General features: G+C 36.2%; 2 long non-coding RNA genes across 4 annotated transcripts; one reads left to right on the top strand and one right to left on the bottom strand.

Moving 5' to 3' along the window:
* Window positions 1–683: 683 nt before the first annotated feature.
* LOC121873495 lies at window positions 684–17361 on the top strand. Its single transcript, XR_006090250.1, has 4 exons — window positions 684–827; window positions 3322–3454; window positions 8963–9024; window positions 17290–17361. It is a non-coding gene; the product is annotated as an uncharacterized LOC121873495 (long non-coding RNA).
* Window positions 17341–25228, bottom strand: LOC121873496. 3 transcript variants are annotated; one of them, XR_006090253.1, is made up of 5 exons: window positions 25120–25228; window positions 24281–24376; window positions 20236–20330; window positions 18290–18507; window positions 17341–17522 (listed from the first exon to the last, which is right to left on the bottom strand). It is a non-coding gene; the product is annotated as an uncharacterized LOC121873496 (long non-coding RNA). The 3 variants fall into 3 exon arrangements; XR_006090252.1 differs by having other exon boundaries at window positions 18290–18504; window positions 20241–20330; XR_006090251.1 differs by having other exon boundaries at window positions 17343–17522; window positions 20241–20330.
* Between the last annotated feature and the right edge of the window lie 314 nt (window positions 25229–25542).

Genomic DNA, 25542 nt, shown 5'->3' with positions numbered 1-25542 from the left:
TCACAACACTCTCTGGTAGATTGTTCCAAGAGTTTACAACTCTCACTCCGAAAAAGTTTGCCCTCACGGTTTTCTGGACTTGCGGCTTCTTCAATCTTGAGCTGTGACCCCTTGTGGGGCGAGCGTCCGCCAGCTCCAAGTAAGGACACTCAACTGAGTAGTGCCCCCTGATATGCTTATACACCTCAACTAGGTCCCCCCTTGCCCGTCTGTAGTATAAGCTAGGCAAGTTCAGGCGCTCCAATCTCTCAGGGTAGCTGAGGTGCCGAAGTGCAGGCACCAGTCTGGTGGCCCTCCTTTGAACATTTTCAACCAACTGCCAGTCCCTGGCATATCTCGGGGACCAGATGGAGTGACAGTACTCCAGATGGGGAAGCACTTCACTCCTGAAGATCGTCATGAGGGACGGGCCGTCTAGATATCTGAACGACCTTCTTATAAGACCCAATAATTTATTTGCCTGATTTACCTTCTTCTCACAATGGCCCGAGAACTTCAGCTCATTGTCAACATACACACCTAGGTCCTTCTCACACACAGTCTCAACTAGTGCATTTTCTTTATCCCGTTGGGCCATATGATACGCCTCCTTACCGTTGGCCCGCCCCAATATCTTGCCTGAGGGAGATCTTATATAAAAATTTTACCGCATCATTGGCAAGCAACACACAGTGACAAAATTTACACAAATCAAGATAATTAACAATATTTAGAGTAATTTTATAATTTTTAGAACGTTTAAACACAAATTTAAGGTAAAACTATTGCCTCTTATACAAACCCTTGGCCATGATGTAAACAACAAGAGCTGCTGTGAGGTGTGTGAGGTAAATTGTTTTGTTATATTGTATTGTGATGACATTTGTGGGAGACGTGTGCAGGGAGAGAGAGAGAGAGCCTTATAATTGTTGTGACGACATTTTGGACAAAGTAAGAGTGAAGTCAGCCCTTGGTGACTTGGGCCCAGTGAACTCGGCCCAGTTACTGTGGTGCTCTCGGCCGATGTCAACAATGGTATTAACTGTCAGGCTTTTTGAGACTTTTTTATTGTAACTATTTTAAGCACATGGATTTAAAATCATAGACATATACAGTTTACTCTACCCCAAATCTATTATCATATTCGAATAAGACGTCTAATTTTAAGATAATTTTCTTTTGTGAATTTTTTATCTTGCTCCGGTATTTCTCTCGCTGTTATTAATATGTTTTTCGTAATGTTTAGATAATTCTAAGACCTTTTAATTCTATGATATTTCCGCCGGAAATTGCAGATAACCGAGATATTAATTTTTCAATATTATTAGATTTGGTCAGTTACTTCACTCCTGAGCAGTTGCTTAAAGTTTATAAAGGATTCATTCGTCCTAACTTGGAGTACTGCTCTCATATCTGGGGTGGCTCCTCTTCTGTCCAACTGTTGATAATCTCTTCCCTTTCTCTTCACCACAATGTTGCTTAACTCACTCCCTTTTACAGGTACTTTAACGGGCAATGTTCGGTGGATATGGCATCCTGTGTACCGCCGGCAAGGCCGTGGGCTCGTAACACTCGTCTTGCCCGCGGTGCCCACAGTTTCTCTCTGGATGTCTGTCACACTAGAATAACCCGTTATAGTACCTCCTTTCCTCACACAGCCAAACTGTGGAATGCTCTGCCTTCTTCTGTGTTTCCACACTCCTACAATCTGTCTCACTTCAAAAACCTGGTTTTCCGTCATTTTCATGGTGTAGATTAATATAATCTTGTGGGTCGATGACCTGTGCCCGGGTGGGCTATAAAGGCAGGAGTTATATAACTATTTTACCCTCAATTATATATATAATGTATGTGAATTATATGAATAATTATTATTCGGTAAAATTTGCGTTTTACAGCAACCAAAGAATCTGATAAGAAAATGTGTATTACTGATGTTTTTTGATGCGATTGGTTCGAATCTGACATTCGTTTTCATCGGAAATCACTCATTCTGGATTTATCCAAAATTGTCAGAATTGCAACAAGAAAACATCAGAAGAACACATTATGTAACAGATATTCTGTTTTTTTACGAGAAAAAAAATAGTAGAAATAATAGTTCTATCGATTGTGTGTTCTGAATTCCCGGTACTCCGTGCTTGCTAACTTATACAATACAACCAAACTAAACCTTACCTAACCCCTTAGTGGATCCCCGGTGGCCAGGACCCCCAGACGCTATGTAATAACATGCGCGTGAGGTTAGCGAACTTATGAACACACAATTTGAGCAACAGCATAGGGGCAACAAGTGCTTTGATTTTATTCTTTTTAAAACCCAATAACTTCCTTATTATCAATTTGTGACAGATGAAACAAGAATACCGTCAGCCCCAAAAATGACAATGGCTGCTGCTTTATTGTTCAAAATGCTCTGAATAATGCGGCAGCCAGCCAATGTATGTATGTCCATCTCACACAGACGCCATATTCCAACCGGACTTGAATGCTGATTAGCGCACGAGTATAACGTCACATCAACACTCTTGCCGATTAGCTAAATATTATAAAATAAAAGTTAAAATAACTCAAACTACAAATTTTTGACAGAAATGTTATAGAATATTTTTTTTTTTAATCTCTCTCTCTCTCTCCCCATATATGACTCAATATTCAGTTAGGTGTTGGTAACTACTAAATATTGACCTGTGTTGGTCCAGGATAGGAAACTGTTATTAGTGTGTCGTGTACTGTTAGTCGTGTCAAGTGAGTTTGAAGATAATGTAAATTTACAGTTTGAGCCACCACTATTGTTTGACCATAACTTTGTGTTTATCCTGTGGTATTTGTTATGATTCATTCAAATTTGACCTTCATATCCATCAGAAATGAGTGGTTTTGGAGTTATCACCCCTCCCCTCCATAGAACCTGACCTAACCTACCAAGGTAACCTAACTTAACCTTACCTAACTTCCGAGCCATCCCCGCCATATTAAACAGAAAGTACTTATTTTGATGTGGTACCAATGTAAGCAACTTTGTTGAAGCGTCAAGGTGTAATTTTACATTTTTTGTGGACAGTACAGTACAGTACAGTATAGTATGCTCAGACCCTCAGACCAACTGTAGACCTGTGTTAATTTGTTACAAAAGGTGGGACAGTATTAGATAAAGATGTTTCTATTGATGAGATATAACGACTGTAATAGTAAACACAAAATTGCTCTAACTGAGTTGTGGCTGAAATTGTAATAATACCTAAGATAATTATAATAGATGGTACAACAGCTGTCTGGGTCTAACCTGTCCAAGTTTTTTTTTTTTTTTTGTAATTACGTATAATATTTTGTTTGTTACAGGAGGAGATGTTGCAACAAAACTTTGGGAAAATGAACTGCTCCATGACAGATGAAAATGATAACAGGAGCATGGAACAAGAACTCCCACCAGCCTCACCATTGCCACCACCACAGCACCACCACCTATGACAAGGTAATCTATAGGAACAGCTCTCATAGCCTATACAAGAAATCTTTGTGTTTGTCAAACTGTTATTTGTGTGTCGTGTACTGTTAGTTGTGTCAAGTGAGTTTGAAGATAATGTAAATTTACGGTTTCAGCCACAACTATTGTTTGACCATAAATTTTTGTTGTTGTAACTGTGCTGCTGTTAGGCATTTGTCTTCCTTTTTGTATCTTTCTATATATTTAACAGTCAGTGGTTCCCAGCCTGGCGACCATGGGGGTAATTTGAACCATGTGAGTTCATAATAATACTAAACAAGGCTTGACCCTCCTAGACCAAATAAATGTTGGAATGTACTGTTTGCTGTGGCTGTTACCTTAGACCTGCCAGTAGATTACAGTGTTTTGTTTGTACTGTCAAACTGTTTAAAATTATATACTCTTTAAAGTTATATTTAAAAAAACCTACATGAAATGGTAATAGTGATTCCCGAGAGTTAAAATTGGTGTGTTAATGTTCCTGAAAGGGACGTAGTTTTTAGTAGAGTTGTAAAGTAATGAAATAAATGTTACTTGAGTACTGTACTCAAGTAACATTTTTGAGTACCATATATACATTTTAAAAAGTACTAAATTTTTTTCGTACTTTTACTCAGGCTATGGTTTAAAAATTCATACAAAGACACTGTACTACTATACATGCTGTTTAAGTATCTGGGTTTACAATTCAAATCCTTTTCTTTTTAAGCAGACGTGGACAGTTACTGTCAGCCATATATTAAAGATAATATTCAGACAATTTGACCAAGGACAGCTGACAAAGCCATGAAATACTTACTTCCAGTAGAGTCTTTATGCCAGCAGCATGTGGTGGTCAGGCAGTCACCCATCTCAGTACTAACTTTGGTGTTCGGACAAGAAGCGGTGTTTCCAACGTACTGTGTTCTTGGTGAGGCACAGCTGTAGCTCTTGGACCTGCAGGTTAATATCCTGAAACATATTAACAAAACCACAAGAGTCAATGTTAGACTCTGGAGAAAATAACGTGAATCAGGTAACACAGTAGACTTGTGTAAAGAGCAAGTACTGTACTGTACTGTACTGTACCACACCACACCACACCACACCACACCACACCACACCACACCACACCACACCACTTAAAGCTCACTAACAGTCATAAAAAAAGACAATTGTTGTAGCAGCTTTTAATAAATTTGAACCATATTTCACAAAAATTACTGAGGATATTCTATTATGTCTAACTGAATGTGCATCATAGTAACTATTTCCTCCGTATTGTGAAACATAATTTTATGTTGTATTAGTATTAATATTATTATTTTTTTTTTTTTTAATATTACATATTAACATATTTGTAAGTGAAATATTTGGATGACTTTTCTTTTGAAATACACTTGATCATCCATTTATTATAATATATCCTGCCTTTAATAAAGGCTATAGTCTCCTTAACATTATAATTTTCTTTCCTACTTAACCACATACAGTAAATATAATCTGACATTAGCATGATCATTGTATTCTTATTCTTATTATCACTACAGCTAATATTAAACATTAAGAAATGTAGAAATAATTTGCTATTGACATTGCAGACTGTATTCAGGAGATTTTTAAACCATTTAATTATCTCTGTTATGGAAACAGAAGTAAAATACATGTAATGGATATTCTACCTCACCACATCTTACACAACTATCATCTTTTTTTATGTTTGACATTTTTAGTCTCTGATTTGTTGGTAGAGTTTCATGAATATACCTATATATGAAGCCTCTCTGGTGAGGATCAATATATTTACAAGTAATATTTTCCCAAATAAAAGGCCATTTAAACAGCGGATACTTTTCTTCAACTGCAGGTTTTGTCCATATCATTAACATATTGTATACATCTTTATTCTTGACATTGGGAAAGGTATGATGCCTTGCTAACCTTCTTAAGAGTATTGATTGCAATACTTTAATAAGGTGGAGGCAAGTAGGAAACATTATCCGTAGGTTTCATTTCTCATAGATAGCTGGTCCTTATACTTGTATAATATGGAGTTAAAGATTTCCTCTTTTCATGGTCTGAAGCAATTTTTATGAAAGTTGTACATAATATAGCAGCTGCTTTGCAAAACACATTAACTACACCAATACCACCTTGTTTGACAGGTAAATACAGAGTTTGTCTTTTAATTGGCTGGTACATACCACTCCATATGTATTTGAAAATACTGTACATGATTCAATTTTCTGTGAGTACATTTTATTTAATGGAAATGTATGGGATAGGTACCATACCTTGGACAAAACTTTTGAGTTCACAATAATTGCTTTTTGGTACAAGGATAATTTTCTGTTTGATAAACAATTAACAGTAATGCTGATATTTTCCAAGATTTTGTTCCAATTCATATTAACAGTGTGTTCGTAATCTTTATAATATATAGTGCCTAAAATTCTGGAATATTCTGCTGATCTCATCCACAGCACAGGCCATAAATCTCTCTTCTTCCACTCACCCAAGCCCATAATACTTGTTGTGACAACAAAGACTGTAGAATCATCAGCATATCCCAGTATGGGAATTTTTATGTTGTTTGATAACTGTGGGGGAATTATTCTGGCATTGCTGTTTACTGATTAATAAAAAGGTTCTTGGAAAAATATATAGAGAATCATAGAAAGAGGACATCCTTGTTTTACTAATCTTTCAATCCTGAATGACTTACTTTGTATGCCATTAACCAAAACCTTACTCTCACAATTTCCATACAACATTTTAATCCAGTCTACATAAACATTGTTAATGCCAAATTTTTCCATTACCCTAAATACAAATTTTATATCAACTCTGTCAAATGCTTTTGACCAATCTAAGTTTATCATGGCACATTTTTGGTTCTCACTACTAACAAATTGCACTATATCCCTAACCATGATATTACAATCTATTATTGACCTTCCTTTAATACAACAGTATTGGTAATTTGACATTATTGAATGTAAAAAAGGTTTAATTCTCCTTGCCAATATTTTTGCAACTATTTTATAATCTACATTTAGGAGGGTTATTGGTCTCCAGTTTTCAATCAATTTCAGATTCCCCTTTTTAGGCACGAGCTTTATTATTCCAGCATTTTGTGATACACTTCATACTTTATTTAAGAAAATAAACTGAATAACCTCTATGATCTCTACCCTGATAAATTTCCACATATGTTTATAAAACTCTGCAGGTAGACTGTCATTACCTGGGGATCTACCAAGGTTGAGATTATTAATTGCTTCCCATATTTCCTTCTCGTTTACTGGTTTTATTAAAGATTCATTTTCTGATTCCTTTAGTCTTGGTTTGCAATTCTCTATAAAGTTTTCACAGTATTCATCATTAGTTTCAACTCTTTTATATAGATTCCCCCAAAATTCTTTAATTACATAGATTATGCCTTCTGTATTCACAATTTCTTCACCATTTTCTCTCTTAACCTTAGTAATTAATTCCTTGTTTCCATTACTTTTTTCTTTACAGATCAAATGGCGTGAAAGCTTTTCTCCTTCTATTCTGTCTTTTATTCTGGATCTTATTTTAACACCTTCACAAATTTTGTTCCTTAATTCATTTATTCTGGTTTTCAGTGCCTTTATTTCTTCATAATTCACATCAAAGTATTTAGCTTCTTCAAAAATTTCTCTTAACCTACTTTGAAATAAATTAATTAGCCCATATTTTTCTTGCGACATTCTTTTACATATTTTCATAAAAAAGTTCTTACATTCTGGTTTAGCACATTGTTCCCACCACTGTAAAATATTCGGGTATTTGTTTATTTCCTCCTTAACATGTTTCCAAAACACTCCAAAGTTTTCCTGTACCTCATCAGAGTTTAAAATACTACAATTCAGTTTCCAGAAACCTCTACCTACTTTTACATTTTTGTTAATGTTTACTTTTGACAGAACCATTGAATGGTCTGAAAAACTGACTGGAACTGTATCACATTTTACTATTTTGTTCTCAAGCCCCTTAACATAAAGCCTATCTATTCTTGACCCATATTTATCCCTAACATATGTAAACTCAGGTTGATAATTCTGTATCATGGCAACATCCTTAAGTTTTATATCCTTTATAAGAGTTGTTAAGGCTTTGGATACCAAACCTTTGTTGTCATGATTGCTGCAATCTCTCATGCTGGTAATACAGTTAAAGTCTCCCCCAATCATTATATTTTCAATATTATTCCTGATATAATATAATAAATCATCAGAAAACAGTTCTTCTCTCTCCCTTTTCCTTGTATTCCCTGATGGGGCATAAATATTAATAATGGGAATTATATGGTCTAACACGGAAAACTCTGACACATAAGATTTGGCCATTCTCATCCATCTCATAGTTAAGTAATTTGAAAGTGGAATATTTTCTAACTAATAGTGCAGTTCCTCCTTTTAACAAATGTGTACTGTTTATAATAATTTCAAAGTAATCATTTAGATAAGATAATTTCCCTGGATCCTTAACATTATGTTCCTGTATCATAAGAATGTCAATATTATAACACTTAACAACAGATAATAGTTGCATTTGTTTAGTTTGTTTCATCGAAGAAAGATTTAGACTTGGGCAACAGTAGTTATCACATCTTGTATTGGGGTCACAGAACAGAAGAGGTTGGGAACCACTGATCTAACTGTTTATGTATGTTTGTGTGTCTGTCTTTCTGTGCCTTTCAGTATATCTATCAATTTATCTATCTATTATCTACCAATATCTTTCTATCAATACCTGTCTCAGTCAGTTTTATCTCTTTTTGTCAATCTATTTATCAATAAGTATTTGTCAGTCTGTCAGTCTATGTACTGTATGTCTATCCATATGGCTTACCAATATCTGTCAGTATCTATTTATTATTTCGAGAATATATATAAAGGTTATTTAAAACTTGCAGCCATAGCGTAATTGACTTATTAAATATTCTAAATATCTTAAATTATTCCAAAAGTCATTAATAAACACCAATTACCTTAATTAATTAAACTGTGAACAGATCCGTAATTAACATGTAAAGTTGTACCTCCGTGTTGTTTTGTATTTTCTTTATTTATGAGCCACATCATTTATATAGAGTTTAATAAGTGTTAAAAAAAATTAAATTGTGACATGAATTTGCTAGGTCAGCATTGTAGGATTTACTGGGGATCCCAAGAGCGAGTTTGAACTAACGGGAAAACCTGTTAATCCGGCACCTCTGAATCTCCGCAGGTGCTGGATAACTTGGATTCTACCTCTCTGTCTGTCTGTGTGTCTAAACTACTGTATTAATGTACCTCTAATTTAGCTGGGAATATGAAGGCAAAAATGATAAGCATGCAAAGTTTAAGGTTTACAGTCCCAAGAAAGTTCACATAAACCAAACTTGCATAAAACATAAAACTTCTGTACTGAATAATTATTAATTTATGGACATATTTTTATCATAAACTGTTGACTATATTAAATGTTTTTGTTTGTTTTTTACAGATGAGTTAACAACTAAACCTTGTGAAATTAACAACTGGAGCATGGAAACACTGCTGTTACAGGTATGTCTTTATGTCTGTCTAACAGTCTATCTTTATCTATCTATATCTCTATATCTTTCTATCAGTCTTTCAGTACCTGTATGTCAGTCAGTCTGTCTGTTTGTTTGCTAGATCATCTGTCAGACTGTCTTTATATATACAAGTATCTGTCTTATCTATATCTATGCTATCAGTAAGAAAGATATTGACAGTGAGTGAGGAAGGTGGGTACACAAGAGGTACAGTGAGTGAGGAAGGTGGGTACACAAGAGGTACAGTGAGTGAGGAAGGTGGGTACACAAGAGGTACAGTAGAGTGGATGGCAGACTGCTGGATGTTGCTGACTGTAAGTGTTGTGTATGTGCAGGTAAATATGTGTCCACAGCAAGACTGAAGAAACTCAACACTGAAGATTATCCCTGGACTGTGTGGATGAGTTCTGCTGCCTGGATGAAGTGATCAGTGCTGGAGGGGGTGCTGAAGGCTGCTGTGTTGTGAGTCATGGATGATGGATGAGTTCTGCTGCCTGGGTAACGTGATCAGTGCTGGAGGGGGTGCTGAAAGCTGCTGTGTTGTGAGTCATGGATGAGTTCTGCTGCCTGGGTGACAAGATCAGTGCTGGAAAGGGTTCTGTTCATTGTCAAGAGTCAGAAATGGCTGGAGGAAGATTAGGGAACTGTTGTCTTTATTGTCAGCAAGAGGACTTTCCCATCACATGAGAGGAAAAATGTATACGACTAGTGTGAGAAGTGTGGTGTTATATATCCGTGAAAACATGGGCAGTTAAAGAGGATGACATATGCTGTCTTGAGTGAGCTGAAATGAGAATGGTGAGGTGGATGTGTACTGTGACGCTGAAAGATAAGAATCACCGTTCAGAGCTAAGAGGACGGCTGGGTATTGAGAGTATCGGCCAAGATTTACGTATAAGTAGACTGAGATCGGGCATGTGGAGAGAATGGATGAGACCAGCTTGGTTAAGTGGTGCATGAGTCTAAATGTGGTGAGGAGAAGAGCCAGTGGTAGGTGGCCAAGAATGACATGGGGAGAGATTGTAAGAAATGATCTTAGAACCTGACAAGACAGACTGCAAGAGATGGTGTGGAAAATGGCTGTATGATTTGGATGGTGATGATGATTTTGTTCTATCTTTCTGTCTGACTTTCAGGTTATCTATCTATCTATCTATCTATCTATCTATCTGTCTATATATACTACTGTACTGTATTTCTCACCATATTAAAGGCAACCACAGATATAACATGAAAGGTTTATAGTCTCAAGAAAGTTCACCTAAACTAAACTTTCATAAAAGGAACAAATATTTAAATGAGAAAAATTGCAATGTGTTCCATAACCTGTACAGTACAGTTGACCCTCGCCAATGTGAGGAATGGATAAAAATAATAATAATAAATAAGAGGAAGGACAAAATACTGCATGCCATTTGACAACTGTTTCACTAGAGGTGTGGGAGACAGGGATGTGCTCCCCCCTCGTGGGCTGACTCCTGACGACGTAATAAAAGTTTATTGTGTGTTTTTTTTTTTTCCTACAGTTATATATGATATCGGGTGAATTATGGAGACATTTGTTAGGTTAAAAATATGTCTTATATGGTGGGAAATATGGTATATCTCTCTACATCTTTCTGTCCATCTGTCTACAGTATATCTCTCTTATATGTACTGTAGACAGAACTACTGTACTAACCATGATAGACAGTTGACAATGCATGTGATTAATACCTGGAATACAAATATTTGCAGGAAAATGTCCAATATATTCAGCAACTAGACCACTTTAGTGATATAGAACCATGAAAATATTGTTTATTGTTTTTATACCAAAACACTGGTGATTGTCTCTCAGATACATCAGGAGTTGTATATCTTTAGTGGTGCATTACTGTATCCTGGGTTCATTCCCCAGCCTGGGACAGATGTTACCATTACTAACAAACATGGCAGGTTTTCTGCAGGTACAATACTACAGTTTCCTCCCATACTGTACAGTTTTAACAGACCAACTGCCCAAACGGCTCATTACTGGTAATTACGAATCGCTACATTAAATTTTAAAAACGTGAATCCTAATTTAATGTTGACTCGGCCATAGTGAGCTTTAACATTTATGCCACTGATGAATAAGTCTTGACTACACACAACTATAAGGCAGCCTTCTCTTGCCACTCCATCTCTCCTCTGGCCTTTATTGTGTAAAAGCCAAGAATTATTATTGTGTGAGGATGTAGTGGATCTCTGAGGTATTAAATGATATATATTTTGGTGTTAAGTCAGTGGTGTGGTACTGTGCAGGTCTGACCCACCTGTTACAAACTACTGCAGGGAGTGAAGACCTTCCTTAAAAGGTTTAACTTAAGGCATTCAGAAGGTCACAACACAGACGTCCTCAACGGCACTTGATGTGCTTTATGCAATGTTTCACTATTGCTACTTCTTACTTTTGACCTTGATTGATGTGGTTCAGCCATTTATCAGATTTGGCAATAGAAACAATATGACTGTTCCTCTATAATGCTCTACTTGAGTAATTATGATAGTTGCTCAAGGCTCCATTGGGCAGATTGTTACTGTGTTTTATTTGCTAAATCTCACCATTACATGGAATTATTACATTTTCCACAATATATACTGAACTTGTATACCTGTGTTGTCTATATTGTTTTAGCTGTGGTAAGATACTTTCAAACCATCTCACTTGTTAACACTTTGCCTGAACAAGTGTAGGGTTAATTCGGTACCTTGGCAGCTGGAGTGGAGATATATGGTCATCTCTCACGTCATGTCACCTTTAAGTACAACTGGAGCGGAGTGTATATGGTCATCTCATGTCATGTCACCTTGATGCAGCTTTAGTGAGATATATGGTCATCTCATGTCAGTGTCACCTTTGATGCAGCTGAGTGAGATATATGGTCATGTCACCTTTGATGCAGCTGAGTGAGACATATGGTCATGTCACCTTTGATGCAGCTGAGTGAGATATATGGTCATGTCACCTTGATGCAGCTGCTGAGTGAGATATATGGTCATGTCACCTTGGATGCAGCTGAGTGAGATATATGTCGTCACCTTGATGCAGCTGAGTGAGACAGGTCATGTCACCTTTGATGCAGCTGAGTGAGATATATGGTCATGCGTCACCTTTTGATGCAGCTGGAGTGAGATATATGGTCATGTCACCTTTGATGCAGCTGGAGTGTGAGATATATGGTCATGTCACCTTTGATGCAGCTTTCGAGTGAGATATATGGTCATGTCACCTTTGATGCAGCTGAGCATATATGGCCTCATCATGTCACCTTTGATACAGTCAGATAGTTTAAATCGTCACAGCTGTCCTGAGTTGTACTTGTAATTATCTTGTATTGTGTTGCCAAGACATGCAGGTAATGCTCCCTTCACACGTTGTTCCTTGGTTTAATGTAAATACACGTGCTGATTTAATAGTTATATTAGTAGTAGTTAAATTGGGTAGTAATGTCTGTACAATTTGTATTGATAGACTAATGAGCATTAGCTCATATATTTAGAGAGAGTGTGTACAGCCCGGAGAGCTGGTCTCACTTTAGGCACGTGTCAGGCTGTGAACTGGCTGGACCTCTTGAGTCTGGTGGTTGAGTGGCAAACTACTTCACTTCAACAGGTCATTAACCAAACAGCCTACCACACACCTCGGAGGGCTGAGTCTGTAGGTTTATCGGGCTGTACACCCCAGGAGGTGACAGACAAATGTTTATGGGCTGTACACCCTAGGAGGTGTGACAGAATAACAGCGAGGGCTGTACACTCCCCAGGAGGTGTGACAGATCAATAAGTTTATGGGCTGTACACCCTAGGAGGTGACAGAAATTAAATGTTTATGGGCTGTACACCCTAGGAGGTGTGACAGATCAAATGTTTATGGGCTGTATACCCTAGGAGGTGTGACAGAACAAATGTTTATGGGCTGCACACCCTAGAGGTGACAGAAGAAACAGCTTATGGGCTGTACACCCTAGGAGGTGTGACAGATCAAATGTTTGAGGGCTGCACACCTAGGAGGTGTGTGACAGAACAAACAAAGAGGGCTGCACACCCTAGGTGACAGATCAAATGTTTATGGGGCTGTACAACCCTAGAGTGTGTTAGATCAATAAGTTTATGGGCTGTACACTTAGAGGTGTGACAGAACAATGTTTATGGGCTGTACACCCTAGGAGGTGTGACAGAACAAATGTTTTGGCAGGGCTGTACAATCTCTAGAGGTGAGGGATAGAACAAATCCTTATGTAGTTACATGCTCAATAGTCTGGTGACAGAATGTATATATATGAATATATGACCTTAGCCTATATATTTATATAATATTAATGTGACAAAGGCTAGTCATTAATACACTGAACTTCATAATCACCTATACAGTATTATCTATATACATGGTGAGCTGTATACCTGTATTGGCTATATACATGCTGAACTGTACACCTACCTACATTGTCTATATGCTGGTTGAACTAATTGTAAACTTATGATAAGTTTACATAATAATTATATATCTATCTATCTAAAGTGATCTGGTGTATGTAAATATTTTGATCTTTTCCTGATAATGTTGTTTCATCACAGGTGTTACTCTGTTGTAGTGTGAGCCAGTGTGAGGTGGAGGTCAATATTAAACTGAGGTGTTTAGCTGTGGCTCTGAAGATTGACAATTTGTCTTATTTTAATTATAAACTAAACACCTTTATTTCTCACTGTTTATCCAGGTATAATTTGGCTTAAATTTATGTTTTAAATTTTACCTGGACTTAGAATGCCAATACAATATGATATGAAATTAAAGAACAAATTTGTTTTTAAGGACTTTAGAATTAATATGATTTAGTGACTGTTGAACCGGCCCAGGCATTTCATATATTTACCATTTTAGGGTTAAACTAAACCATAAATTACATTTTTATTTTTTCGTTATGAATTCTATCTCATTAGTTCAAGGCCATTTAATGTTGTCAGAAATCTGTCGAGTGACTTAAGCGCAATTATTCTGTTATAGTCATGGCAGTTAATGTTGTTTTAGGAGATACAGTTTATTGTGTAGTGATCTCCATTAAAACAAACTATTTTATTGTCCAAATTTGCCGTTGGGCTTGGGTTACGGTAAGGTGTGCATGGTGGGAAAGGCTTTGGGAATAAAGAATACTGGAAGGTGAACACTTGAGTTTGGGGTATTGTATGTAAATAAGTGTTTAAGAATAACAGGGAAGTAGGCTGACCATGTAGGCCTGAGGCAGGTGGCAATGAAACCCAGATTGGCTACATTTTGGTCAGGAAATTAGAACAGGTTGCTTGTGTGTGTGTGTGTGTGTGTGTTACTTAAAATGAGGAGGAAGAAGGTGGATGTTTCTAAGAAGGAGAGTGTGGGAATTGTGAAGGAACTGAATGTAAAGGAAGCATTTTCTTGTGAGTTGAGAGACTAGGAAACAGCCAGTGAGGGGCAGTGTACCAAGACGCCGGGGCCATAATGAAAGATGTTCCGTTGGAGTGTGGTTGATGGCGGGAATGATGAAGTGAGAGAGAGAGATAAAGAGGCAAGATTGTGTGAGACGTGGAAGATGGTTGGAAACAGAGAGAAGTACAGTACCTGGAGGCTAAACTGAGATGGTCTTAGAGAGAAAAGGATAAAACTGAATTCGAAGCCAAGAGATACAGGAGTTAGGCAAAGAATAACATGAGTGACAGGTTGTAAAGAAATGCTGGTGCTGCTATAGTAACTGAGGAAGTTTGCTGTTGAACAATATGATCAGAAACTGAATGAGAAAAACGAATGAATAATTGAACACAAAATTAAGAAATTGTCAACAATATCAAAATATTCGGAACTCGGTTAATTCAGACTTTCAGTAATCTCGGGTGACCCAGAGTCTCTTTTGCTGATTCAATGAGGGCAGAGTAGTTTGTGGTCCACCAAATTAAAATACAAACTAACCGCAGTCTGAATATTTTTACATTATTTGACAATTCCCTCATTTTGTGTTCAATTATTTATTTGTTTCTGTTCAATTTATTCAAGTGTTCCTCATTATTCCAACCAAACATACACAAGCCTTGACTGCCACATAAAATACTTATTTATAATTACTGTGCAAACAAATATTTTTTAAGTGTACAAACAGTAATAATGAAGTTAATATGGTAATAAATAAATGTAAGACTTACTGCACATTGTAGAGGTGAACTGATAATATGTTGATGATAGTATTGAGATCAGCCTGGGGTCCACTGCTGTCATCAAGAAGATTAATCCCCAACCTACTCAAATCAGGAGATCGATTCCTTGCTCATGTGTTTCTCCCTGTTTGGTTGTGTTAGTTGGCAGAAGAGGGACCTGCCCGGTATTGGTGGTGTGTTTCTTTCCCCAGCTGAGAAGAGATAATGTGAATTTGTGCCTATTGTGGGTAAAAATAAGTATATATTAAATGCGTCTCCGAAAGCGCCAATTTGCCACCAGAGTTTAACAGTTAATTTTTATAATATTTCTGAGTAAATTTCAATGGTTTAAGTTTGAAATAATTAATGTATGTATATTTATATAATTTAGCTAAATATCTTTCCTGGCCAGAAACTGTCATTATGAACCCCTTTAGAAATACAATTATTGTTTCCAGGACGAAATCGGACAGATTTGAAAACAAGTCAAACGAAAAGTAACCTTTGAGGAGGGGGGCGGACATCTCTTCTCAGCTGATAAAAAATGCACTATAGTCAACTGCTCCAAAATTTCATCTTTATTTCTCCAATGAGGGTTTTTACTTATTTACCAGTGTGGCCATTAGCACTTTTGGAATATCATCCACGACCATTTATTACTGTATTATTTACTTATTATTATGTACATTTTAAAACTATTTATATTTGCACAATAATTAAATATAATATTGTATATGACAGCCAAGGCAACTTTTGAACCACTCGGTTATTTTATATGCATTTCAAATTCAAATCATTTAATTAATTTTTTAGAAAATGTACTAATTAGCTTAAATCAATTACAGCGATCCTATTTAATGAGGGTACAGTGTAAATATCCCAGTAGACTGCATATATTATAGTAGCAACTGATTTGACAGAATTGATCATGTTAAGGTCTAGATTACAAATATATTTATAGTCCAAAATTCATCGCTTAAAATATTCTATTCTAAGTCCAAAAATTTATCGTTTTAAAATATTCTAAGTCCAAAAATTCATCGTTTAAAATATTCCAAGTAAAAAATTATTCTAAGTCCAAAATTCATCGCTTAAAATATCTGTCCAAAAATTCATCGTTTAAAATCTAAAAAATTCATTCTAAGTCCAAAAATTCATCGTTTAAAATATATTCCAAGTAAAAATTATTCTAAGTCCAAAAATTCATCAGCTTAAAATATTCTAAGTCCAAAATGCTAAAATATCTTGTCCTAAATGGCCAAAATTATTCCTGGGCAAATTTTGAGTAATAATAAATTTTGTGTGGTTTTTAAACATTTGTGCCTTTCAAGAGCTCTCCTTGCGGTTGGTACCTGTGATAGTAGAGATGACTACTCTGGATGTGGGGAGTTACTCTCCACTTCCAGGTAGTCCGTTATGCTTGTATTTTTTATTATTGGTGAATGATAATTAGAGGTGTGCTCCGGAGACTCTTCCGATTACTGTTACCAAATTTTTCAACGTTAGTCCTGGCAATGGCAAACTCAAAAAACTCTAAGGGTAAAAAAGGGCAATTTTTGGCCTTTTTTGCTCAAATTTTGTATTTTTAGCCATTTTTCTCATAAAAATGCTATTTTTCAGTTTTGTACTTTGCTTATTATATATTTTTATTTATATATTTTGTTTTTTATATATAATGTTTATATATTTAATTATATATATATTTTATTTATTTATAATTATTTATATATATATATTTTATTTATTTATATATATTATTTATATATATTTTATTTATTTATATATATTATATATATATATATTTTATTTATTTATTATTTATATATAGTATATTTATATTATTTCTTTATGTATGTATTATTTATATATATATATATTTTTTCATTTATATTTATATTTTTATTTGTATATAATTAGATATTATTTAATCAAATTATTTTGCTTCAATATCTGAAGCTGAACTTAATCAATTGTCTGTAAAGTTGAAAATATTGTAAATGCTGGAAAAGGTTAATAAAGATGTAATGACAATTAGACATTTATTAATGGAAACTTAATGGCTATAAATTTGCAGTCCAGGGCAGCAGAGCCATCCAGGGCAGCAAGCACAGAGCAGAGCCATGCAGAGCAGAGCCATCCAGGGCAGCATGCACAGAGCAGAGCCATCCAGGGCAGCATGCACAGAGCAGAGCCATCCAGGGCAGCATGCACAGAGCAGAGCCATACAGAGCAGCCAGCAAGCAAGTACAGGGCAGTGGCCAGTAAGCACAGTCAAGGCAGCATGGCACTCCAGTGTTCAGAACATATCTGTACAAAATAAAATGTAAAATTAATATTCAAAATTTTTACCATAAAAATAGTAAATTTATAAATATTAGTAAAAAGAACACATCTGTGGTAATGTTCATTATGATCAAAGCCTACATGAAGACCAAGAATTATTTGTTATAAATTTGAAATATTAAAAGATTGGTTGAGAGTTTTAAGAATATAATTCTGAGAACAAATTTGGGGATATTAACATGAACATGTTAAGATATTCCTGTACAATCAAAGGTCATAGGTACAGTCGGGGTCAAAAGTGTTGAACACTTAATATCTGTCGTCTACTTGTGAGTTATATGATTGGGATATACTAATAACACTAATCATATGCCTGAACCACAAAATAGGATTAAACTACTTAAAGCCAAATACTGTCAAGTGTTCAACACTTTTGACTATGACTGTACATCAATTCTAGTCCCATAATCCCTTCAATATTCTCAACCCTTAAAACATTTTCTCAAATTTAAATATAATTTCTCCTTTACTTTCTATTTTGTCTTGAAATTTATAGCACCAAGAAATCTAGTATGGTCATTGAATATCCCAGAGCAATTTGTTTGTCTTTGGTTTTAAGGATAAACTGGCAGAGAAATTCCAATCCAAGTGTTGGAAAAGTTCATTTTGACACAGGCAGATAAAGTACACTTTACTCCCTTGTAAGTGAGCATTCTGAGGCTATTTTTTATGTACTGTATTTTTTTTTTTTTGTATATTTTTACTTCAACTGAACTTGTTATATTCTTTACCTGAGGTAGAGAGGAGGGGTGGAAGGCTGGGTCCGGGCTGTATCTTGGCACCTGCTTCCTTTAGTAGTGTTGTGAATCACTTGCCATCCTGATATTGGAGGCAAGGTGTGTGGCAAAGCAGTACAAGTGAGGCAAGATGTGTGGTACAGCAGTACAAGCGAGGCAAGATGTGTGGTACAGCAGAGTGCACACCTCTCCTTGACAAGGTCCTGAACCTACTGGAAGTAAAGTCACAAGTTATTACCTGTAAAAGGTTTCAAGTAAAATATTTTCACACTACTAATTTATCCTAATACAGTATTGTATAACATGACCCTAAACTGAAGGTTTTATCCTCTATGGAAGTACCACATTAATCCACTTAATCTAGTACAGTAATTGAAGAACAATACATTAGTGATGCACAGTTAATAACCAGATTCAAAACTCTCACGATAATCTGCCACCAGATTTAGAGAATGCTATAATTTAGGTCAATTTTATCATGCAGGTAAAACAGTCAAGTCACTATATAATCTCGCCACCAAAGCCAGATTATAAACAAAGTATCGGCCAAATACAGTATTTAAATAAAACAATTTGCTCTGGCGGTAGAGAACCCGTCCACAAATACATCAACTTTAGTAATAGTCTTAAGGAATTTTTGAAGCTGCATTATTAAGAGCAGCTGCGTTTTAAATTATTGCAGCGTTTAAGTATACCCGGCACAACACCCAGTAATTATTAACTAATCAAGTAGTCAACTATTTATAGGTAAATAATATCAAGGCTGTTCAAAGCTGTAACCATCCAGGAAGAATACCATGTATATTAAATATATACTGTACAGTATAAGTACAGACTAATGCTATAACTCAACATTATAATCTAACCAACACCTTAACTTGTTACAATAAACTTGCACCAGGTAAGGTGCCCGGGAGAGTCCTTACTAAGGATATGAAAATGAAAGCAATAAGGGTCGGGTCAGAGGAGCGTCAGCTTAAGAGTAGGGTTGAGACAACAGATAAACCAGACCAAGACCAGAAAATTTTAACCAGCGGCGTTACTAAATTTATATTAAAGTCTCCTCATGACGGCCATTTTTGTTGTATTATTCTAGAGTTTTCTTCCTCAGCTTAATGTTTACTTATACAGAGACGGTGGTGGAAAAGACACGCATTTGTAATCAACAGCGACTTTATTCTAATATTTAAGACTTATTTTGGAACATTTATTCATTATTTACCCATTCTTTAATAAAATAGGATTTACTGTAAATTATGTTATTTATCATTTTGACTAAATTTGTTATAAAAACTATCCAGCTTCAACAACTTATGTCATTCATCTTAAGTTATAATACTGTAGCAGGTCGTTCTTAGTTCTAATTTGGGTAATATTGGTAAATAGAATATCTAATGTACTTTGAAGATGCTACATTATATAAAACAATCTTTCTCGTCAGCGACTCCTTACCAGATTATTTTTCTCTTCAGATTAAACAAAAGCTACTTTGTCTGGCTTGATAATATATTTATTACAGTATAATGAAGTGCTGTAGAAGGACCTGCACAGAGAACACTGCCAGTTATCTAATAACAAAACCTTAAGACAATGATCGGTAGCCGAGTGCGACATTTCCAGAAGTGAACAAACTAACTGGTTTCTGTAATTACTGTATTTTTCCGGTAATTTTTATTTATTTTTTTTAATTTCTTAACCCAAAACAGACAGCAAAATGGCATCAGCCAATACTTTGTTTACAGATACTGATTATTCAGCAAAATATTGATATCTGTAGCCATTATCAATTAATTGGTGTATCCCATGTATTGTATAGTACAAATACATTGATATTTACACTTAAAATAGTTAACTAGACAAGGCAGTCCTTGGATAACAATTACTGTACTTTGTCAAGAATTTAGTGAAGAAACCACAATGAGAGATGCCCTGTACTGTACCCAACCTGACTGTTTCTGGAGCAGCAAGCGTCAGGTCACCAGAAGAACTCTTGGTTATCATTTCTTCCGTCCTCCATCTTCAAGTTGTCATCATCCTAGAATGATGAAATATTACAACTGTACTAATAAAATATTCAATAGTACTGTATACCTACAGCACATTACCCCAGTATACAGTACATGCTACATCAATACGGGTATCCCCCCAATATACAGTACAGTACATATGCCTGTTAAGTTTCAACACTACATAGAAGCAAACGAACAATAAAACCAAATTTGATGCCGTTATTATTAATATAAAGATTACCCCTCACAGGAACATAACCCCAATAATACTGTAATATATAAATTACTTAAACTTAATGAAAGCATTTCCAGGAACAATATTTTAGTATATTAAGGGACACCTGTGAACTAGTTTACTGAATACATGAAGCGTTACACAGCACAACTTAAGCACCAAATATAGAGTGTAGAAAAACGCAAAGTTACACAACCCCATTTTTACCATAGTTCTTGAAGTAATACAGTATTGATATCACTGATTTTGACAAAAAAGTTTCGATACAGTGTACAGTATTATGTAGTCATCCCCCTGAATATACTGGTTAACTACCCCTACAATGTTTTATAGAACTGTACTGTACAGTATTAGATTACTGTACTGATGAACATTATGCAAGGTATCTTTTAGTGAAAAAATGTTTATTACATTAAAGAGCTGTTGGTAATAGTAAGGCATAGTAATATTCAACACTTTCTCCACCAATTTCGAGTAAGAAAGCTGCAACATTAAAAAACAAAAGTAACCCAATCAAAACTAGGAGTTACAATTTTAATAAACTAACATTTACGAGTTACTTATCCAATGACCGTCTACAATCGTCAACAAGCCGTCAACCCCGAACATCAATTTGCAATTCTTTACAACGTAAGTTTAATAAAAGATTAAAAAACTTTAAATTCAAACTTTCATAACAGAGGTAATCCACATTCTTCACTAGGTATAAAGTTTTATAGAATAAAAGTGTTTCGTATTTCCACACTAACCTGGCCTATAAGTCACGCCCTTCTATAACAGCCGACTGGTTCCCCCCGAGCATTTCAATTGTCCAGATATTTAACATTTTAGACCAGGTCTGCTTACCAATTGTGAACAGTTGGAAAGAGTATAGTTACCTGTATTAACTGAACTGGAAACAAGTATTGGACAAATTAAGAACTATAGATGCAGGCAAATCAATAATGCCAAGGTGGACATCAGTTATTTCTGTAACTTAAGAGGGATCCAGTTGATGTACTTATGCTAGACAGGACCTTAGAGCCAGACAGGTGAAGGCACTTGCAGAAGGATTTTGAATATAAATGGCATAAAATTTAAGGAAAGGTACGAGACTTGATCCTTGGATGTATTTATAGATCACAGAACTAGTTTTAGCCAAGCCAGTTTACAGGCATTTATGCACAACAGCATTATTGGTGACTGGAAGAATGAACTTATACTTGAAAAATAAGAATGCAGACACTATGCTAAATATAGCCAGTTAAACAAACTATTCGATTGATAAAATATACTGTACACTCAGATCAAACCCACTGACTCTAGGAATACAGACCATTCAGACTGTATAAAGACCGAGTAAGATTGCCAGTCCGATTCCAAATGTGGTAAAGTCAAAGCCTCAAAAGCTTTCTACGTGTGGGCATATCAGATCGTAATTACGCAGACTCTGATCAGGGCAAGACAAGAGGTGTTCACATGAGTATGCAAACCTCCACGACCCACATGTTTAAGAATGACAACACCGACATGTTCAGTCAAGTATTAAACGAATTATCAAAACTAAAGGTACATGGAGCCCTGATGGGGAGCTTCCGGTGTTAAGAGTTGTGCAAAAAGCTTCCATAGCTCTGTAAATCTTGTATAGATGCATAAACAAGCAAAACGTCCCCCAATGAATGAAAAATGGCATTTGCAAGTTTTTTTTTTACGTTTATCGAAACGGGTGATGTACGAGTAATTGCAGTACTGTACTGTACAAGTCGGCGAGTGATCTACATATTGTGTAAAGGAAATCAATTGGTTTATGCCATTGTCCAGCTTATAGGTAGGCAAGGTGGGACTTAATACAAGTTTATAAACATGTAATCGGACAAATTTGTCTAGTAACAGCCAGTACCTGCCAACAGTAACAGTCAGTACATGCTAACACTGCAGCAGAGCCATTACATGCCCATTACTTGCCAGCACTAACAGAGCCAGTACTTGCCAGCAGTAACAGCCAGTACAGTACTTGCCAACAGTAACAGCCAGTACAGTACTTGCCAACAGTAACAGCCAGTACAGTACTTGCCAACAGTAACAGCCAGTACAGTACTTGCCAACAGTAACAGCCAGTACAGTACTTACTTAGCAATAACAACCAGTACAATTGCCTTAACAGTAACAGAGGCAGTACAGTACTTGCCAGCAATAACAACCAGCCTGAGAAGTACTTGCCAACAGTAACAGCAGTACAGTACTTGCCAGCAGTAACAGCATGATACAGTACTTGCCAACAATAACAACCAGTACAGTACTTACTTAACAGTAACAGCCAGTGCAGTGCTTGCCAGCAATGTGAGTACAGTACTTGCCAGCAGTAACAGCCAGTACAGTGCTTGCCAACAATAACAACCAGTGCAGTACTTGCCAACAGTAACAGCCATTACAGTACTTATAACAGTAACAGCCAATTACAGTACTTGCCTTGGTAACAGCCAGTACAGTACTTGCTGTAGCAATAACAACCAGTGCAGTACTTGCCAGCAGTAGCTAGAGCCAATTGCAATTGCTTGCCAACAGTAACTGAAGCCAGTGCAATTGCTTGCCAACAGTAACAGCCAGTACAGTACTTGCCAAGCAATAACAACCAGTACAGTACTTGCCAGCAGTAATAGCCAGTGCAATTGCCTTAACAATAACAACCAATTACAGTACTTGCCAACAGTAACAACCAGTACCAGTACTGCCAACAATAACAACCAGTACAATGCCTTGTAGTAATAAGTACAGTACTTATAACAATAACAACCAGTACAGTACTTGTAGCAGTAACAGCCAGTACAATTGCCCTTGTAATGCTGTCAGTACAGTACTTGCCAACAGTAACAGCCAATTAAGTGCTTGCCAGCAATAACAACCAGTACAGTACTTGCCAACAGTAACAGCCAGTACAGTACTTGCCAGCAATAACAGAGCCAGTGCAATTGCTTGCCAACAGTAACAGCCAATACAGTACTTAGCAATAACAACCAATGCAGTACTTGCCAACAGTAACAGCCAGTACAGTACTTGCCAACCAGTAACAACCAGTACAGTACTTGCCAACAGTAACAGAGCCAGTGCAGTGCCCCGCAAGCAATAACAACCAATTGCAGTACTTGCCAACAGTAACAGCCAGTACAGTGCGCAGCAATGGCTAACCAGTACAGTACTTGCCAACAGTAACAGCCAGTACAGTACTTGCCAACAGTAACAACCAGTACAGTACTTGCCAACAGTAACAGCCAGTACAGTACTTTATAACAATATAACCAGTACCAGTACTTGCCAACAGTAACAGCCAGTACGGTACTTGCCAGCAGTAACAGAGCCAGTACGGTGCTTGCCAGCAGTAACAGCCAGTGCAGTACGCCAGCAATGGCAACCGGTACAGTACTTGCCAACAGTAACAGCCAGTACAGTACTTGCCAACAGTAACAGCCAGTACAGTACTTGCCAACAGTAACAGCCAGTACAGTACTTGCCAACAGTAACAGCCAGTACAGTACTTGCCAACAGTAACAGCCAGTACAGTACTTGCCAACAGTAACAGCCAGTACAGTACTTGCCAACAGCAACAGAGACAGTACAGTACTTGCCAACAGCAACAGAGCCAGTATGTGCCGCCAGTACATACTTGTACTTGCCAGTGTCCAGATGCGATCAATCGTCCGTAGATCCTAGTTGCAAAGTTATTGAAGCAGACTTGACATTTCACTATAGAACAAACTTTCTTACCTCAATAAATAAGGAGGTGCTGTACTATCCACGCTGACGACCACTGATGCAGTAAACTGGCCTTTGACAACCGTAACAACCAACTGGATCCATCATCTGTCAAGAAAAGAAAAGAATAAGCTTAATATTCGCCCATTGGCTGTCCTCAGGTTTGGTACAAATATTTTTCCCAGTGGTTCACTCAAATCTGAATACCTTTTGAAAATTAGCGTTTTTTGCAAAAAAAAAAAAAAAGCATCATTTTTAAAAAAAATCAATTGCACAAAAATGAAGGTTAAATTTGAGTAAAACAAAAAATAAACCAAAAACCTATTTTCATACTAAAAGAACCAATCAACCTACCTAACCTACAAGGAGGAGGCAAGGAAACAAGTGAGGAGTATAACAAGTAAATATGACGGAAACCTGCGGGCAGCCAATGGACTAATATTAACCAAAAAATCTTACGAGTAACATTTTTAATACCCCCAGTTAAAGCCTGTAACATATATGACCAAAACCTACACAAAGTATGCGATACGTTAATTAGATATTCACAAAGTCTCAAATACTGTGACCGATACCAAAACCATATTTCATTAATTTACATAAAAGCACCAGACAAAATAGTACAGTATTCTCTAAAGTAACTAGTCTATATGATTATCAGTATTAACGACCTATGCCTGTTCATAATGATAAGAAATTATCGGTCTTCTGTATCATCAATATCCTATTAAAAATTCCATTTAAATTCTCATTAAAATAAATCGGTACAAAACCGACAAATAAATAAACTTGATATATCTTAACTTTACACAAGTATAAATTTAATAAGTTAAATTAAAAATAAAACTTACTATACAATTTAAAAACGGCGTCTGTCAAGCGAAAAAGACAACCAGCAGCACTTCCTCCTCCTTCGGTGTCTCTACGGGCAATGAAGCTCCAGCGGGATACTTGTTAAATCGCCTCTGGACCAGAATGAGGAAAAAAAAAAAATAAATCCTACCTTCATCGTACATACAAGTTTTAATACCAATTTTGGGGTAAATTAAGTTTTATCGTGGTGTATAAAAGAAACAATAAGGAAAACTTCACGGAAAAATAAATAGAAATAACAATACCGTACAATACTCTAAATTCTTCAGCTTCGGAATAAGCCACGTGTTGACGAATCAGGGCTGCCAACATTACTGACTTACTCAATTATATTATAAAATATACTTTAATATTACTAACACAGTTGCTTTTATCTAAGAATAATATATTACCTTTGAAAT

This window comes from Homarus americanus, unplaced genomic scaffold (assembly GCF_018991925.1).
Source record: "Homarus americanus isolate GMGI-L3 unplaced genomic scaffold, GMGI_Hamer_2.0 scaffold27959, whole genome shotgun sequence".
In the NCBI taxonomy this organism is placed as follows: Eukaryota; Metazoa; Arthropoda; class Malacostraca; order Decapoda; family Nephropidae; genus Homarus; species Homarus americanus.
Note: the sequence above shows the minus strand (reverse complement) of the source record. Positions and strands in the feature narration are given on the sequence as shown.